The sequence below is a fragment of the Meriones unguiculatus genome, chromosome 19 (assembly GCF_030254825.1).
Source record: "Meriones unguiculatus strain TT.TT164.6M chromosome 19, Bangor_MerUng_6.1, whole genome shotgun sequence".
NCBI classification, from domain to species: domain Eukaryota; kingdom Metazoa; phylum Chordata; class Mammalia; order Rodentia; family Muridae; genus Meriones; species Meriones unguiculatus.
In genome coordinates, this window is record NC_083366.1 from 43,428,880 (window position 1) to 43,443,854 (window position 14,975).

Sequence of the window (14,975 nt, forward strand, 5' to 3'; positions counted from 1 at the left end):
TGCTACAATCTTTTAGCAGTACAGTAGTATTCGATTTTCCTATAGGACCTTGGCCTACCTAGTCTCAGTTCTTGGTCACCCGAGTAGTATCACACATGGGCTACATCTCATGGAGTGGATCTTAAATTCAATCAGATAGTGGTTGACAACTCCTACAACTTTTGTATCACTGTTGCACCAGAGTGTCAGGCAGACATTTCACCATAGTGGATTGAAAGTTCTGTAGCTGGGTTGGTATTTTACCTTTCTGCTCTGGTAGTACGTAGGATCTTGAATACTAGCCAGTGGGGAGTGAAGACTGTAGGTAGGCAAGAGCTCAACCTCTCTTTGTTCAGTGAGTTCTACAGGTATTGTCTTCGGCAACAGGATCTAACCATCAGTATGTGGAGACAAGCAAATTTATTTTTATTTTTACTTCTATAAATAACGTTATTGAAAATATACTCAAATCAAACTCAGTGTAATTTAAGGCCTGTAATTTAAGTGACCAATGTGATTAGAATAAATTATTTTTAAATTAAATTATCAAAATTAGTGATTTTTCTTAAATCCAGTAAACATATAATTAGGTCATATACTGTGTGCCATTTTCTCATTCAACTTTCAGCTATGAGCCTACATTAGAATATGTAAATATGCACAGCACTAATACAAATTTTGGAAAACTATTTAATTAATTCTTTGACAATTTCATACACTGTATTTTGATCATATTCATTACCTTGCCCCATATCCTCTTACATCCATACCTCTTTCCAACCTACCCAAATTTTTGATGGCTTTTTATTTGTATAAAAACCCTTTAAGTCTAATTTGTGGTGCCCAAGTACATTTGGGTATAAGCCCTGCCCTGGGGCACGGTAGTCCTACCGAAAATCCAAAAATGCTTCCTGATTTGGTCCCCAGAGTTCACTGAATAGAGGCAAAGTGCCAGTTTGTCTTTCCTGTGGCAAACTATTCGGTTGCTCCTCAGTGGAAGAATAAGATGCTGGGGACAGGGAGGCTCCTGTTTGCAAATACGTGGTTTGCTTCCGTCAGGTGCTCCACAGCAAACCCTCATGAATGTTCACGGGACTTGTTAGCTCAGTGTTTGCTTCTACATCTGCCAAAGTTAAATACAGGTCATTGGACCCACTTGTTCCTAAGAAACTGAGCGTCATAAGATTTCATCTGACCCAGAGCATCTTTCTGGGGAATTGTTACATATCTGCCTTGGATAAGGTGAAATTTTTAAATAATTAACCCTTTACTGTGGTTACTTTTAAGAAAAAATACTCCATTAGACATAATTAGACATTTTTTACTGTTTATTTAAAATTCAAATTTAAGTGGATGTTTTGTTCCCTTCTGAAACCCTGCTCTCTATCAACTTGAAGATGGTTATTTTAAAGTAAAGATACTCAAAGTACTCCTTTATCTTCACTGGTCATAGCTGACTCGCTTAAAATTTCTAAGAGAAACTTACTTTCCTTTGTATTTGCAAATGGTGTCTTCAGTCACCTTTTCCATTTCAGGTAAGTATACCTGATCTACTAATGAATGCTCCTCATCATTCTCATTACTGTGTTACTCTGTACAAAGCTGAAAAAGGAAACTTGTAAAAATTTGCTCTTCAAAAAAGTAGGCTTCCGTCTGCTAAGCCCCTTTTTTTCACATCCCTACTAGTTTTTCAACAGCAGTATTCATAGGACTGCTGTGATAACAAGAGCCTATGACAGTATTTGTGCCTATCAGAACACTTGAGTAACAACAGAACCACATATTTGAAGAAGTGGATATATTTGCAAGAGCTCGTGGAAAGCATGACTTTTCACATGCCCAAGACTGACAGCAATCAATTCACTGGGGAGCACGAGAGAGCTAGCAGAGGCCTTTCGATTTTTATTTTCACTGATCTGTGTTACTGGAATTTTATTCAAGCTTTATGATATAATGACATTTTAATAAAGAGGATAATAGGATTCTCATGTATACTTCAGGCAGAAGGCTGGTAGGCCAGAAAAGAGGAACAATGATACTAATTATCCTTAGGTTCAGAGACCTTTTCCATACCCTTGTTGTAATTTGGGAATCTTTCACTTCCTATTAAGTTTCTGCTCCTGAATATACCTAGGATATAAAATATGGACCTTGCATAAGGAGTCATATGTGATAACACAGAAAAATCAACATGTAAAGTATTAAGTTAAAGTATTGCATGTAGCACAACTATCAGACAGTATTATAAGTGTCTGCTCATACAAAATTATTTCAGGGGCTAGGAAGATGGCTCACCCATTAAGAACATTTTCTTGCAGAAGACATGGGTTTAGTTCACAGAACTCACGTGGTGCCTCACAGCAGTCTATACCTCTGGTTCCAGAGTATTCAAATCCCTTTTCTGACCTCTGTAGATTCCTACACACATCAGTTGCACAAACATACACTCAGACACACATACGTATATAAAATAAAATACATTTCAAATTATGTTAAATGAACATCTTAAATAATTTAAGATAAAATTGAAGGGTCCACTCATTTACTCTCATTTCTTTCCTGTATCTCTTGCCTTCTTCTCCTTCAAACACAGCTGATTTGCATGCAAAGTTGAAAAGGTAACAGGGCAGATTCAGCAAGTGTAGGCACAGTGATTATTGTGGTCATTTCAGTGAGACTTTGTGATCAGTAAGTAAGTACATGTACCTTCCTTTCCTTCCTTCTTTGTTCCTTCCTTTCTTTTTTCTTTCTTTCCTTTCTTCCTTCCTTCTTTCCTTTTTTCCTTTGTCCCTTGATTCCTTCCTTCCTTCTTTTCCTCTCCCTGACTCTATCTTTCTGTTCCATCATACTGGATATTAATACCAGGGATGGGATTATAGGTCCGTCCTACCAGGCCTACCATAGTTTTCATATTTTCTGCAGTATAGTAGAATAACTCTGACAGGAGAATTAAACACTCTCTGTGTACAATTCACTCCCTCTCTGGGAGAAAAGGGTTCTTAGGCGTTGCTCTCGGGTCTTAGGTTGTTCTCTAGGTTCCTTCTACACCACACTTTACAGCTGTGTGTGGAAGTTCCAGATCCTGCCCTGCTTCCCTTCCCTTTCTGAAAAATATGTCTGCTCATGAGAATTTTACTTACCTATTCCTTATGTTGATTAAATGAGTTGCTAGATTTAAATGTGAGAATGTAACATGGTAAAGAAGGAGTGCATCAGCTTGTTTTTAGCCTTAGGAGAGGAGGCTTTGAACGGAAAACAGAAGGGAGCTGGGAGGGAGGGCCAATGTGTTTGCAGAGACAAACTATAGGAAGATGACAAATTACAATGAACTTTAAAGCAAGTGATAATTTAAAAATTTCGGTTTACCTCCATAGAGCAAGCATGTAGACACATTTTAATATTTGATTATTTCTTTTAAAATTAATTTTCTTAATTGCAAATTTTAAACAATGTATTTTGAACCTATATTCTGTCCTTCTCAGCTCCTGTCTTATCATCTTCAGAACCCTCCCACTACTTCCCACCCAACTTAGAGTTACTCCCCTACCCCTTTTCCTACTGAGTCCAGTTTGTGTTGTCAAGCTAATCTTGGGATTGTGGCTTCCTCTGTTATGTGGTCAGCCTAGAAGGGGTTACATCATGAAAAAAAACTAATTCTCCCTCTTCTAGCAGCTATCAAATGATAATAGGTCCTCTGTTAGTGGTGGGTTTACATGCTGACCTCTTCACCTCCATGATGGGACTTGGTCTGGCTGGAGCTTTCACGGACTTGTGTGCGCTGTCACAATCACCGTCAGTTCATAGCTGCATCTTCCATGTTGTGCCTGCAAAACAGTTTCCTTGAAGTTATTTACCTCTCTGGCTCTTAACAAGTTTTCTGCCCCATCTTCTGCAAAGATCCCTGAGCCTTGGGGTGAATGGTGTGATATGAATATCCAATTTAGGGCTGAAAACCTCACAAGATTCTGTTTACTACAGTCTGACCATTTGTAAGTCTCTGTCTTAACTGTCATCTCTTGCACTGAATCACATCTCTGATGATGACTGTGAGATGCTGTGATTCCTGTGCACAGTCTGATTTGTGTGCCCTTCCCATGCTAAGCAAGCACAGGCTTTCAATGCTCCTCTGCAGAACAGTTGGAATTCTTACCTGAAAGAAGCATGGTTTCTATGTGTCCATTTTACAGTGTTGTGCCAGTGTTAGCCAGTGTTCAACCAAAGGAACAACATGGTAACAGTTGTGTGCTGAATAATTATCCTGTGCAATGGCGGGATTCTAGCTCGGAAGTCTGAAATATACACTCAAAGTTATCAGAAAAGCTTATGTTTTTAAACTTTTATTTCATTATTTTATATTGATTAGTAAATAATGCACGCATCTATCTAAGGGGTACAGTGAGTTGTTTTGATACATGCTTACAATGTGGGATAATTAGATCAATTTAATTAACAAATTCATTACCCGCTATTTCTACCTTTAATTTTTTTATTATTTGAAATTAAAATATAATTACATCATTTCTTCCTTTCCCTCCCACCACTCAGACTCCAGCTATATACTTCTTCTTTCTCTCTCTCAAATTCATGGCCTCTGGTCTCTTTTTTCTTTGCTATTTTATCATTTTGTATGTAAGTGCAATCTTTTCAGTGTGTATGGTGATAAAAGTCTATGACTTTAGGGCTGACCACTTAGTATTAGGTAAGTAACTGGGGGACTCTTTTTAGAGGAAGACTATTTTCCCCTCTCTTAGCATTTTTTAGTCATCTGTAGTAATTTGTCTAGGTTTGCAGCCCTGTGAGATTGTTCCCTTCTATGTTGGACTGTTTACTGATATCATCCGTGTTCAGGTCTTGTTTAGGCAGCCAGATTGCTGAAACTTCATGGGTATAGCTTCCCTGCCGTTTCTAGAAGACATGATCTTACAACAGACATCTGTTCTTCTGGCTCTTACACGAGTTCTGCCCTTGGCCTTAGGTGCAGGATATATCAATTGGAGCTGGGCACCACAGGATCAGATCACATGTTCCACGTGTTTTTGATCAGTTGAGGTTTTCTGTAATGATCTCAGCCTGTTGCAAAGAGAATTTTGTTTGTTAAGGTCTGAAAACTATACTTATCTGTGAGCATAAGGATAAATTTTCAGAATGAAGTTGAGAATTACTTATTATTTTTGTGAGTATTTTATTTCCTTATTATTATCATTATTATTAATTTCAATTTATTCACTTTGTATCTCAGTTGAAGCCTGCTCCCTAATGTCCTCCCTGTCCCATCCTCTCGCTCTTCTTCCCATCTCCCTCTTCCCTAGTCCACTGATAGGGGACTACTGTCTGACCGAGCCTATCAGGTCCCATCAGGAATGCCTGGATCCTCTTCCTCTGTGGGCTAGCTAGGTTGACCCATCAGGGAGAAGCATCAAGGAGAAGGCAACTGAGTTCATGTCAGAGACAGCCCCTGCTCCCCTTACTATGGAACTCACATGGAAACTGAGCTGTCTATGGGCTACATCTGAGAAGAAGTTCTAGGTCCTCTCTATCCATGGTCTTTGACTGATGCATCAGTCTCTGCAGTTCCCCCTGGGCCCTGAGTTTTTTGGCTGTGTTGATCTCCTTGTGTGGCTACCATACCCTCCAGAGCCTTTTATATCCCTCTTCTCCCGTAAGACTCCCTGCACTCTGTCCAAAGTTTGGTTGTGAATCTCTGCATTTACTTTGATCCCCTACTGGGTAGAGTCATTTAACGGACATCCGTGGTAGGCTCCCATCCCGTTTCCTCTCTTTTAATGTTTCCTGTGCCTATCCTGTTTTTCTTCTGAATAATAATTAAGCATCTTCCCTGGAGTCTTTCTTGGTGTTTAGCTCCTTTAGGTCAGTAGATTTTAGTATGTTTATCCTATGTTATAGGGCTAATACCCACTTATAAGTGATTATATACCCTATGTGTCTTTCTGTTTCTGGGATACACCAGGATGATCTTTTCTAGTTTCTTCCATTTGCCTGCAAATTTCATGATTTCCTTGTTTTTAATAGCAGAGTAGTGTTCCATTGTGAAAATATACCACAATTTCTGTATCCATTCTTCAGTTGAGAGACAAGTAGGTTGTTTCTAGACTCTGTTTATTATTAATAAAGCTGATATGAGCATAGTTGAGCAAATGCCCTTGTTGTATGGTTGAGCATTTTTTGGTTATAGGCTCTGGAGTGGTATAGCTGGGTCTTGAGGTAACGCTATTCCCAGTTTTCTGAGATTGATTCTCAATGTAGTGTATAAGTTTACTTTCCCAACAGCAAAGGAAGAGGGTTCCCCTTTTTCCACATCCTCTCCAGCATGTCCTGTCAACTGAGTTTTTTATTTTAGACATTCTGATGGGTGTGAGATGGAATCTCAGTGTAGTTTTGATTTGCATTTCTTAGTTAAAATTGTTCAGGATTGTTTTGTATATCTGCAGTGTTTGTGATTCCATATGGATTGCTTTTCTATTTCTGTGAAGAATGAAATGGGTGTTTTGATTGAACAGGTATTGATTTGAATTTATAAATGGCTTTTGGTAAAATTTTTATTTTTAACAATATGAAATGTGATAATATACAAGCATGGAATTTCTACATTTTCTACTGTCTTCCTATCTTTCTTTAGACAATTATGTAGGCCTTTCAATCTTTTGCCTCCATGACTAGGTTTATTCCTAGATATTTCATTTTCTTTCAAGCTGTTGTGAGTATGTACTTGCTCATGATTTCTTCCTCTATGTGTTTATAGTTGCCATACAAATAGCTATTGTTTTTATAAGTTTTGTACTGTGTCCAGCTCTTTGCTGAAAATGTGGATTGATTTTTGAACTTTTCTGGTATAATTTTTGACATTTCATATATAATATAATCTAGACAAAGGGGTAATTTGACATCTTTTCCTATGTGTATCTCTTTAACTTATTTCTCTTTTTTTTATTGCTCCAGCTAGTGCTTCATGTACAATATTGAGAAGGAGTGTTAGTGTATAGTCTATATCATTCCCAACTTCAAGGAGGCTACCTCCAGTTTTTCTCCATTTAGAACAAGGTTAGTTGTAGATTTTTCATAGAGCCTTTATTGTGTTGAGCTATATTCTCCCCTGCCATATTAATTATTGGACTTTTACTATGAAAAAATGTTGGATTCTCTGTATCTTTTGAGGTGATCATGTTACTGTTGTCTATAAATCCATTACATGATTTATTATATTTATTGATTTGTGTATGTTGAGCTATTCATGTATCTCTGTGATCAAACCAACTCGGTCATGGAGGTTAATCTTTTTGACGTATGTCTGTATCCACTTTGCATCCATCTGGGCCTGAACTTTGTTTATAGTTGGAACCCTTTTTAATTACTGTTCCAATTTCCACATTTGTTTTGGGGATGCTCAGATAATTAATCTGTTCTTGATTTAACTTTAGTGGCATGTTATGTTATTATGTTGCACCCAGAAGTTTGTTAGTTTCTTTTTGCTCTTCAGTTTAATGGAGTACTACAGGTTGTTATATCAACCCTTTATAGTATTCTGAATTTCTTTAATTTCAATTGTGGTGTTCTCTGTTTCTCGCTCTGTTTATCATTTTTATATGTATGGTTAGTTCTGCCTACACGTTTACCTGTGCACAACTTGTGTGCTTAGTGCCCTAGAGGCCAGAGAAGGGCATTACATCACTTAGATTTGCAGTTGCAGAGAGTTGTGAGTCACCACGTGAGTTCTAGGAATGTATCATAGGTCCACTGAAGGGACAGCCCATGGTCTACTCAGACATCTCTTCATTCCTTATTTTTACAACTTTTTAACAATGTGGTAGAACATTTAGAATCTACTCTTCTGGCAATTTTGAACCACAGAAAGCATTATGATGCATTGCAAGTATCATTTTGAGCAGCCAGTTACCATTCCTCTGTCTAACTTAAACTTTGTCCTCTTTTACCAATACCAACCCATCTTCCATCCATTTCCAGCCCTTGCCTTTTATGGACAAATAACCTGTTTTTCATGGAAGCCTGTTTCACTTATTATCAGGACCACTAGAAGAACCTAGGATTATCGGATTATCTCTGTTGTTGACAACCCACTGATGAGGGACAGTTAAGCTTTCAAAGAACCTCCATATCAAAGCTCAGACTGGTGTTTAGTTGAATGATTGGACACTGTAACTATACAATGAAAACACATCTAAAAGACCATGGCACCATTTGTGTACCAGGAAATCTTGTGAGAACTTTATGTATTTATTCAATTAAATCTCATTAGCAATTCTGCAGCAATTGAAGCATGGGGTAAAAAAGATAAACTGAGCTTGTACTTTTGCCCTTTGGTCTGGAACCGGGACTACACTAATTTTCATTTTTCAAAGTGATTTAAAGTCTGAAATGTTTAGTGTTGTTCAAAACAAAATGAAAATTTCTTTTATTATGACAATTTCTCATATTCCAGTATATATTCTTAATTTTTTGCTGGATGTGCTATTTTTCTATAAGGCTACTATGATAATCCTCACAAAGAGAGCCATTGTTGCAACTCAGAAAATACACTTATTTTATATTGTCAGTTATATTTCTTTGCCAACCTGACACAGTCTAGTGTTACAAGGAGTTTGGGTACAGAGCAGTCATCTAAAGGTATTGCTGATTTTATTCCATTGGGTGGAGAAAGATTGTACAACCTGTGAAAAGAACACATAAAGAGAAGTCAAAAGTCACAGAAAAGTATAGTGACAGTTGAAGAAAGATGATCAACTGAAAGAGATAGTTGGCCATCATGTGACTAAAAACTCAGATAACTCAAAATTTCTCTGTCAGAGAGTGAAAGTAACAGTTATAGATGATGATATCTGGAAACAGAGAAACAAAAGCCACAGAAAGAATAGAGAAGAAAAGTGACAAACTTTATTTGAACAAGCAGCTCCCATCAAGTGAATGGGAAGGGTCACAAAGGTGAAAGTCCACACAAGAGCTCTTGTCAGACTTCGTGTACTGAGTATGTCCCTTCCAGACTTTCTCTCCTTCTCTCTGATTGGTCCTAAGAGCCAGCCTTTAACAATTTATGACATTTAATGGCTGAAATGTGTAAAAGTTGAAATGTCCTCAGAAAGTGGCGGAGGACACAACCTCAGAAGCAAGATGAAGCCCTTCTAAATGGGGTCATCCCTGGTTTTCTAGATAGCTCAGGTTCCACTGATCCTCCTTTACTAGTGTCATCTGAGAGGAAAGCCTGTAATGAGGACTTGCCTAAATCAGATTAAGCCATGGTTATGTCTTTGGGGGAAATTTTTAAAGCTGCTCATTGATATAGGAAGATCTAATGAACCTGGGAGGCATCATCCCATGGGCAGTGGTTAATACTGGCATAAAGACGCTAAGGACCAGCCTGGAGCAAGCCAGAAAGCATTTTCCTCCAAGTTCATATGCGGTTTTTGCTTTTGTTTTTCTTCAAATTCCTATTTGAGTTTTTACGTTAACTTCCCTGAATATTGGCTATGACCTGGAATTTTGAGTCAAATCAGCCCTTTCTTCCCCTAAGGAAACTTGAACCCATATCAAGTAAGAGCTGATGTTTCATCTTCATTGACAACATCTATACTTCTGATCTACTTGAAAATGGATTTTAGATGTAGTGCAATAAAGACTTTCTAACCTTAGAGAAGTGCCTGCAGACTTTAAAATCCTCCTTTTTATATTCAAAAGGGATATTTTTTTATCCAAACAATGTTTTATCTCATTGTTTGGTAATAATTGGAGTGGAAAATAGAATAAGAACATTTGGAAAGAAAATAAAAATTTAAAAGATCATAAGAATGGAAGTTCATAGAAGTCTGGAAATTACTGAGGCACTTAATTAGTTTTTTTTATTTTTCCCCAAAAGTCATAGCTGAGGGGAAGGAAACTCTTTTTCTCAGGATCTGCGTGTTCTAAAGGAAATGTTGAAGACAGCTAGAGGCCTCATGTTTGTCCAAACTGCCAGGTATGAGACAGGCTGTATTACAGGTCCTGCTGACCTTCAGGAGCCCACAAGGAAAAGACCTGAGCAGTCGCATGCTGCTGTGTGTGTTTACAAACCAGAGAAATCTGCCCTGCAGTGTGCCAAGTCCATTTCTACTCAAAATCCTGGCACCCTTCTGCTCTCCTGACACTGGGGTACATACACAATGAAGAAGGCTGTTTGCAGGATGTCATTCCCACTTCAAACTGTCAGTGGGAACACTTGTACCTCCAACATTGAATCCTCCCAGAAGAACATTTCATTCTCCAGATTATTCCTGCTTTAGTAGATGGGAAGGATAAAATAAAACTGCCACAAGAAACCCACAGGTTTATGACTAGCAAAGTTGTTATCTGTCAAATGCCTCTTTCTTTCCCAATTGCTTGGAAATTTTTTTCTCAAATTATTAAGCCTTTTCAATACATAAAAATGATGGGAGCTGATAATCATGACACTATTGCCGAGATTTAGCAGATGTTAGCATGGTGTGCCTTATTTGCCTTAGATCATTTCAAACCTATAAAACGCTGAAGCATCAGCTAAGGCCTTACCACCACCATTTGTGCTTCATATTTTCTAAAGGAATGACTATTTCAAATGATATGGATGTCTGTGCTCAGAATTGCAGTCTATTCATCCATTCATCCATCTGTCCACCTACACACACACACACACACACACACACACACACACACAAGTTGACTTTCTCCATTTCAGACGATGGGCAGACAGGACTCTTGGGGTATATATATTTGCAGCTGGTACAATTTCTGCACGTGATCAGTGATCACATGCCTAGGTAATGCAAATCTTTCATACCATGTTTGGTCAATTTATAGTGAAATGTTTTTTTTATTTTTATGTCTTGAAATTTTTAGACATGTATACAAAGCATTTTCATCAATTTTTTTTTTTTACCTCCAACTTGACCTCTCTTATCTCCTTTCTTCTTACACTGAAACTTTTCTTACAAACAATTTCCTTTCTTTCTTTCGTGTCTTTTCTTTTGGTAAATGTAGGCATATTGTCGTTGTGTACTGTGTGAAGATTCAAATGCCAGTTTCTGTGCCCCCACTCATATATGGCTGCATTCCTTTTTCTGAGAATCTCCTGTCTAAATTTTGCTCCCCAAATATTCCCTGATATGTCAATAAAGCAAGGTAACAGCCAATCACTGAGTAGAGGAGAGAATAGGGCTAGACTTCCTGCCACCCAGGAGAGTAGAAGAGAGAGAGGAGTAGGGTATTGAACCACTGGCAGGAGATATGAGGAGACAGAGAAGGTGGAAAGAGAAACCCAAAAATGCAAGTATATTGGTGATTTACACTGGCAGAAGTCAGATTAAAGTTAGGAATAGAGAAATAACTGCTCAGTATTGTGTCATAAAGCTGATTAAACAAATATCATAGTCCAGCCTCAATTAATTGGATGCTAACCAGGTTAAGAGAGAAACTACAACATACACAATTTTAAAGGTGCCACTCCTTTTAAAAGTGACCCCCTCGTTTCAATTTAGTGATTATTTACAGGAGTATGGACAACTTAACAATGGCTACACCACTGAAGAAAATGATTCTTCCCCACCCTCAGGCAGCCATTAAAATCCATTAGTTACCGAGGGAGGAGTGGGACCTTAAAGGCCATCCCCCATCTCTGATAGAATGCCTATGGGCCCAAGTTTGTGCAAGAATAGTACAGGTAACCACAGTTGCTGCAAGTTCATCAGTACAATGACTATCTAATGTCCACAGACAATGTTTGACAGCACTTCTTCCCTTGTTCTGACTCTTATTCCCTAAGGTAGGAGTAAAGGTGGCTAACATTTTTTTTTCTATGGTGTTTGTGTCTTCTTCCTCTTTTACTGTTTACTATGCCAGGATAATAATCTCTGGTGATTTGTCTAATTAAATTGAAATGTTTACTCTCCTATGTACTTTCTAATATGTGTGTGTGTATGTGTGTGTGTGTGTTGCTAAATATAAACGTTCAGTTTTACTGTGATCACACACATCAAACTTCATTTTAGAAATTGTGCCATTTATATATATATATTTTTTTTTTTTTTCAGGAAAGGATTTCTTTTTTTCCCTCCGATAATGACACAAATAATTCTGGGTTTTGTTGAGGATTCTTTTGATGGTCTTTTGTTATTGTTGTTATTGTTATTGGTTTCTTTGAGACAGAATCTCTTTCTGTAATATCTTTGTGTAAATTTACAGTTTTGCCTCTTCTTCCTAATGCTGGCATGCTCGTGTTAGAGGCATAAGCATTATGCCAGGCTGATTTTGTTAGTTTTTAAAATAGACTTTGTAACAAGTTTTATAATTTTGCTCTTTATTCTTATATTTTAGATTTACCTTGATCTGTACACCTAAGGAAGCTAATCAAGAAGGAGGAACCTGGGAAAGATACTCAATCTTCATTCAGAAATGTAAATGGGACAGACATTGGAAGAGGAAGAAAACAGGGAACAGGACAGGAACCTACCACAAAAGGCCTCTGAAAGGCACTACTCTGCAGAGTATCAAAACATATGCTGAGACTCATTGTCAAACTTTGGGCAGAGTGCAGGGAATCTTATGAAAAGGGGAATATAGAAGGGGGGGGACAGGATCTCCACAAGGAGAGCAACAGAACCAAAAATTCTGGGCACAGGGGTCTTTTGTGACACTGATACTCCAACCAAGGACAATGCATGAAGATAACCTAGAACCCCTGCATAGATGTAGCCCATGGTAGCTCAGTGTCCCCAGTAATAGCAACAGGGACTATCTCTGACATGAACTCAGTGGCTGGCTTTTTGATCACCTCCACCTGAGGGTGGAGCAGTCTTATCAGTCCACAGAGGAAGACAATGAAGCCAGTCCTGATGAGACCTGATAGACTAGGGTCAGATGGAAGGGGAGGACCTCTCCTATCATTACACTGGGGGAGGGGCATAGGAGAAGAAGAGGAAGGGACAGTAGGATTGGGAGGGGATGGGGAAGAGGGCTAAAGCTGGGATACAAATGAATAAACTGTAATTGATTAAAAATAAAATAAAAATTAAAAAATAAAATATAAATATGGTATAATATAAAAAAATTAATTAAAAATAAATAAAAAAACAAAAAAGCATATGATATATCGCCTTGTGTATTAGGCTTGCCCTGTTTTTCTGAGTAGTCTTATAGTTTTGTTATGGGTATGATGCTATATACTTCTAGTTTGTTCGATTTAAATTAATACTTGTTTTGTAACACCTTTAAATGGAATGGCAGCTATAATAATAATATGAAGACATACCATGTACCTACCTCCCCAACATTATTTTTTTTTTTAATTTTTATGTCTAAGGCATCATATTTCCAACCAAGAAGTCAACATTGGCTCAGTCTCATGACTATACCCAGGGCCTGAAAAGCAACTCAACAGGTAAAGCCACCTTTTTTCCAAGCCTGATGATCTGAGTTGAGTCCCAGAACCCATCTGATGGAAAGAGAGTGCCAACTCTTGCAGGTTGTCTCAACTTCCACATGGAAGGTGTGATACCCACCGCTAACAAATGAATCGATGTTTAAAAATCTATCATCAGACTTTACAAGTTTCTCATGTACCGATTTCAAGTATATATGTGCTCACTCCTGTGCATCTCTGGCACTCAGAACCAGGGGAGCACCACCTCAGTGAAGATGTTGAGACATCCTGTTGTCCTTGTGCAACATACAGTGCTACCTTCTAACATCCTACCGTATTTTGTTCTGTCATGAGATTTCTGTCATTTTGTGACTGTTATATGCACATACTTATCTTTGTATTCTTTTGCACTCAGCCTAATTTAACTACTTCATGTTGCATGTACATTACTGTGTGCATTGATACTTCATTTTTTTTTATTCTAAATAAAATTCCAAAGCAAGGATGTAGTGTCCTTTATTTAAACATTCACCCTACTGCAGAACAAATCTTGTTGTTTCCATTGTTGGAGCTACTGTGAATAAGGTCACTATTAGCAGTCATAGACAGGGTTTTTTTGTGAACAAATGTTTCACCAATGAGTGTGAAATTGCTCATAGATGCAATTGTTGTGTCTCATAGTAGTTACAGATATGGTTTTGTAAAAATTTTCATGCCTATTTTTGGAGCTATTATCCATTTTACTTTGCAGTCAGCAAAGGCTTAAGGATCCCACTGCTTACACATCTAATTCCAATGCTTGCTATTTTCAGTTTTTTTTTTATCTATTCTGGCCACACTTATGTCTCGCTGTGCGTTTTCCTTCCATTTCTGTAATGACAGAATATTTAGAAATAAAGCAGATGGACAAAGAGGAAAAGGAAAGGAAGATGCACAATGTAACAAGGAAGGTTAAATAATCACATGGTATGTGTAATATACTTTGTAGTCTAGTTACAGTTCATGCTGGTGTGCACATAGGTGATCATGTACAAATGCACATGCATGTAGAAGCCTTATGGTGGCACTGGGTCACTTTTTCAATTATTTATCTACCTTTTCCTCTTTCTGTTTTTGTGAGAAGTTTATATATGGATATACTTAGGTCAGTTCCCTCTACTCTCTCTTTCCTCCACTACCTCTGTGCCCCCTCAATCCCTTTAAAATTTGTAGGTTTATTCTTTAATTATTATTGTTCCATAAGTGAATATGTTTACAAATACACTTGCTGGGTTCATTTAGGGTTGCTCAGATGAATGTATGCTTCTAGCTGATTGCTTGGAATTGTATAACCTACCAGGAGGCTTGACTTTAAAGAATACTGATTCTCTCTCTCAGCAATCATTAATGGCTTGTAGCTCATCACGCAGGGGTTCAGCCTTAGGTAGCAGCAGAGAGAGGGGCGGTGGTGGGGTGACAGCATTAAAGGGTTGCAGGAAGGTTGAGAACCACTGATCTAAACTGCTTCCAAAGACTTACAGAGAACATTTCACAACATTGACCCACTGTAGTTTGGACTGTCCTGGATACCAGGACAGTTTTCACTCTGTCTGGCTGGAGT

The 14,975-nt window shown here is 38.0% G+C and overlaps 1 long non-coding RNA gene across 1 annotated transcript in view; it reads left to right on the plus strand.

The window, feature by feature from the left end:
- Window positions 1-13,864, plus strand: part of LOC132649252 (uncharacterized) — a 33,833-nt gene extending 19,969 nt beyond the window's left edge. Inside the window, exon 3 of the long non-coding RNA XR_009587688.1 lies at window positions 12,331-13,864. This is a non-coding gene — a long non-coding RNA (uncharacterized LOC132649252). The remainder of the gene's footprint in view (window positions 1-12,330) is intronic.
- Window positions 13,865-14,975: the final 1,111 nt, after the last annotated feature.